Genomic DNA, 5,403 nt, shown 5'->3' on the forward strand with positions numbered 1-5,403 from the left:
AGGAAGGTTGGGCAATCCTACTTCCGTAGTGATACTGCCTCGGAAACCCAAGGAGGGGTCGCTATGAGTCGGGGCCGACTCGACAGCACATAACAACAACAACAACAACAACATTAACTTCAGTCTCTTGTAAGTAGAACTAGTGTTCTAGCAAACCAAAATGTAACCATTAATATCTTTAAGTTTCTGGCAGTTCATTTAGGAAGTAGGTGATACTTGTTAATGGAAAATTACAGACTTAGAGAAATAATAAATAATATACACTTGAATAGACCTTCACAATTTATAAAGCACTTGAAAGGGGAAGGGCTGGTATTATCTGCCCCAGATTCTCTTAAACCCTGGAGCAGTTGGGAGTAGGGAGAAATGCAGGCTATCATTTGAAATCCTTTTCCTCCAAATTCCCCCAGAATCACTGATGCAAAATATTCAGCCCAAAACTTCACCAAAAATCAGTATAAAATTATATTATGACTTAATCTTGAGATGAGAACTCATTCCACACATATTTGCTAAGCCCCATCATGTGGAAAGGACTGTGGAATCTACAGTCTAGTGTCAGACATGCCCATTTCCTTTCCCAGGAGTGGACTTGGAGTCAGACACTTCAAACTGAAAATTCAAGGGTAGGTGGGAGAGTTAAAAATTTGGATGAAGATAAACAGCCTACCACAGTCGGTGCACAATTGACCTTTGTAACCCATACTCAACAACCCACTTGTGAGCAAACCTCTGTGTAGTAAAGGAATCTGTACATTAAAGGTCATCAATGATGACATCAACTTAATCAGTACTCAATCTGTTACCTAAATTGGAGCCCCTAGGTGGTACTGATGGTTTGCAGTCATCAGCTAACCCTGAGGTTGACAGTTCAGATACACCTGGCGACACCATGGAAGAAATGGCTGAAGATCTGCTTTCATTAAGATGAGAGCCATGAAAACTATGGAGAATTTCTACTCTAATAAATGGTGTCGCCATAAGTCAGAATCAACTTAACAGCAATGGGTTGGATTGGGTTGTGGTTTATGCATCTGACAAGTTTCTAAAGGCTCCCTAATTATTACGGTTAACCCTGACAGGATGCCTGTGAGTTGTGTACATACATTTTCATGTAATTTTCCCACATTTGCACCTTTAAACTGGGGAGCGGTTGGTTCTGGAGCCGTTTTTTTTTTTTCCCCTCTGTGCTGTGCTGCCTTAGTTTCACCTTTGTCATTCAGAGTGAAAAGTTTGAATCCATTCTTAGTCCATATTTTTCAATGCAAGACAACACTATAAAGAAGTTTTTATCAAAGTATGAATATGAGAGAATATTAAGTATGAGCAATATAGTAAATAACATTGAATGATAGGGTACCAGTGTTATTCCAGTTTTAATTATTTTTTCAATCCTGTATTTGAAAGATAAAATAATACATATTTACAGCTGCTCTATGTTTGCAAACATTCTTTTCTAAGGAAGAGCAATAGTTAGAGTGTATAGCAAATAAGAAGAACTAACTCAAATTTTATAATGCATTTGACTACATTTGTTTTCTTTTATAAATTGTACAATACACATAAAAATTACTGTTGTAACCATTTTCAAGTGTACAGTTCAGTGGTACTTAGTACATTCACAATGTGTTCAGCCATCAGTTATCTAGTTCCAGATCATTTTCATCTCCCCCAGAGAAGTCTGTGTACCCATTAAGCAGTCACTCCTCATTTCCCCTTTTCCTACCTCCCAGCCCCTGGCAACTAGTAACCTGGTTTCTGTTTCTGCTGATTTGCCTTTTCTGGGCATTTCATGTCAATGAAAGCATACAGTATGTGGCCTTTTGTGGTGGCATAGTGCCTAAAGCATTTGACTGCTAACCAGAAGGCTGGTGGTTCAAACCCACCAGCCACTACTTGGAAGGAAGTTTGGGTAATCTACCTCCCTAGAAGGAGCTCTGGAGGCATAATGCCTAAGGCATTTGACTACTAGCCAGAAGGCTGGCTGTTCAAACCCACCAGCCACATACAGATACCGCCTTGGAAACCCAAGGAGGGGGTCACTATGATTTGGGATCGACTCAACGGCAGTGTTTTTTTTCCCAGTGTTTTCAAGGTTCCTCTATGTGGAGAGCCACACCACGGCATTCTATTCATCTTAACAAGGTCACAATACTTCCCTTCTTTGTTTTGGGCCTGTTGGACATCTTCAGACCTAAGTTTGAGTTCGAGACCTGTCTTGAGCCTTCACTTCTGTATAGAAGTGATTCAGTACTTTTAAATTTACCCGCCTCTTGCCATGTATCTATTTTTTATAGGTTTCCCTATTTCACCATCAGCAGCAACGTCACATCACCCCATTCCTTGATCCTGCCCCTTTCCTTTACCATATATAAGTATTTGTTTGAAATTCAATAAACGAGACTTGATCAGGCTTTCGACTTGTCTCCATTCTTTGCGTCTCTTGTCCCCTCCATTTCCACCCCCTCCTCCAGGTCCTAGGTTGACTGTCCCACGGGACGGGACACCTCTATGTTGTAATAGATATCAGTACTTCATGCTTTTTATGACGTAATAGTCCATTGAGAACTGCCAAACTTGTATCCACAGCAGCTGCACCATTTTGTTACCACTAACAATGTACGAGGGTTCCAGTTTCCCCACATCCCCACCAACACTTGCTTTCCTTTCTCTCTGCCCCCCTCTCTCACCCTTCCTCTCCCCTTCTTCCCTTCTTCATTATAGTTGCCCTGGTGAGTGTGAAGGGGTATCTCATTGTGATTTTGATCCACATTTTCCTAATGACTGATGATGTGGAGCATCTTTTCATGTGCTTGTTGGCCACTTATATATCTACTTTGGTGAAATGCCTATTCAAGTTACTTGCCCATTTTTAATCATTTGTCTTTTGTTGTTGAATTATAACAGTTCTTCATATATCCTGGCTAACTCACTGCCGTCGAGTCGGTTCCTACTCGGCAACCCCTCCTTGGGTTCCCATGGTGGTATCTTTATGGAAGTAGATTGCCCAGTCTTCCTTCCAAGGAGTGGCTGCTGGGTTTGAAGCATCAGCCTTCTGGTTAGCAGCCAAATGCCTTAGGCACTACGCCACCAGAGAGTTACTAAACTTTTATGAAATACATAATTTTGAAATATTTCGTCCCATTCTACGAATTGTCTTTGACTTTCTTGATAGTGCTCTTGGATATGCAAAAACTTTTATTTTTTATGAAACCCATATTATTTATTTTTTTAAAATTTATCTTTCACCTCTCCTTTTAATCAACCAAAATACTGATAAAATTACTGATTATCGACACACACAAAAAAAAATCAGACTATAACGCAGCCTTCAAAGATCATGTTTCAAATGACAGGACGTAAGAATATTCATATGTTTACTGTTCCCTAAAAAAGAAAGGTAGAAATTTATTAAAAGTTTGACCTCATTTCAATGTGTTTGTCTATGTATTTATTGAACAAGCGTATGTCACTGAACCTTTCCTTTGTTTAGAGTGTTGTGATGAGAACTGGGAATGCAGCCGTGAACAAAAGTCCCTTCCCTCCGAGGTCAAATCTACACTTAAAGAAAGAAAGAATCAAAGGGCCAGCGGTGTTATCTGGCTGTTGGAATGTTGATGTCTCTTTAGTTCCTTCTTTGAATCTGACTACACTTTCTGGAATCCTAGGAGAAGCACATCAGTTTGTACACAAAAGAATAAACACAGTTTTGTCACATGTCATTCACTTTATGCATGATGACAGGCTCTCCCAGTATGGAAGTCTTTGTAAGCATCTTGTTTTTCATGGGAATCTACCAATCATTTACAATAGTCTTCACATATGTTGTTACTGTCTAGAATAAGGAATGAAATAAAGAGAGCACACTATTTTCTGGTATCTCCATTTTGCAGTTAAAAGAGATAATTTAAAAAATTTATTTCATTGTATCCCAGGAGATACTGCTTTTACTATTCAGAATCTGTGTGAAAATTACTTAACATTGATTTGTTAAAGTAGAGTACCATGAATGGTCTATCATTTTAATTATGCTAAAAATTTCCATTTAAAGATGCCACAATGTAGTTTGAGCATCAATTTATAATTATCACTGGAAAAATTTTTTTGATTCTGCTAGGTTTCTAGATGTAATGCATAATTCAAGAAAAACACGGTTGATTTTAAGTAACTAATGTAAAAATAAATCTACATTTTTCATAAGTTTCACATTAAGCAGAATTCATTATTTCTAATGTCCTTGGTGATGAGATTTTATAGATTAATGAGAGTTGAAGTTAATATTAAAAGACATGGCAGGTTTATGCTGTTTTTTTGCAGTAGTGGATTAGGCAGGATTTTAGTAATAAAATTTCGCTACACCCTTAAGTAGATGTGAAAATTATGCTACAGAGGAAATAACATGTATACTTGAAATAGTCAGTGAAGTTCAAAATTCTACTAGCCCGTCGGCCACCACTTAAGACTTACTCATAAAACTAAGGTAATTAATGTATGGCATTGTCTTCACTTTGATGATTCTGAATATGCTAGGACTGAAAATAAGGAGCCCTGGTGGGGAAATGGGCAAGCACTCAGCTGCTAACCCAAAGGTGGGCAGTTCAAACTCACCAGCCACTCTGAAACAAGACGTAGCAATCTGCTCCTGTAAAGACTACAGCCCAGGAAGCCGCCTGAGGCAGTTCTCCTTTACCCCGTAGTGCCACACTGGGTCGGAATAGACTCCATGGCACACAGCAGGCAACAAGTCATCCATCTGATAGATCTTTTCTGAAATGCTCAGTATTGGTCTCATTCTTGCTGACTGAGCAGATGTGGCTTGTGTACTCTAGATGTTTATTCTTCCATCATAAATTCATTTGAAATTATTTTCCAAAAGGAAAGCAGGCTAAATTGGGGGCTTGTAAAAGCTGAAGAAACTTAACTGCATATCTTACAGAGATATGCTTTTGATTTCAAAAGCCTGAGATACTGACTTTGTATGAGACACAACATTTGAGTCTGGAGTGTGAGGGAGAGTGCCAGAATGCTAACCAGTTTATGTAGCCACAGTGCACGCTTGCTGAGAGTGCAACTCCTGCTGATCTCTCAGAAATCCAGTGTAACGTATCAAAGTTCTAGGAATTAATCTGGCATCAAATCCCAACCAAATTGCCCTTGTTCTTTGCCTTTCTTATCCTGATATGACAAATAGATGGGAGGGGGATCTATTGGAAAATCAGTATTTTTCAAAAATTTGAATGTAAGTAATGAATTCACATAAGTTGAGAGGACATTTCATCTCTTAATTTAAGTTTTTGGGAGCAATTAACAGAATAGTTTACATGGTTCACTTAAAAGGGTCTTTTGTTTATTCATTCAACATATATGTTATATATCTGCCATATAGCAATAATAATTAATAAT

The sequence above is a fragment of the Orycteropus afer genome, unplaced genomic scaffold (assembly GCF_000298275.1).
Source record: "Orycteropus afer afer isolate SDZICR_OR568_19922 unplaced genomic scaffold, OryAfe1.0 scaffold00170, whole genome shotgun sequence".
Lineage (NCBI taxonomy): Eukaryota > Metazoa > Chordata > Mammalia > Tubulidentata > Orycteropodidae > Orycteropus > Orycteropus afer.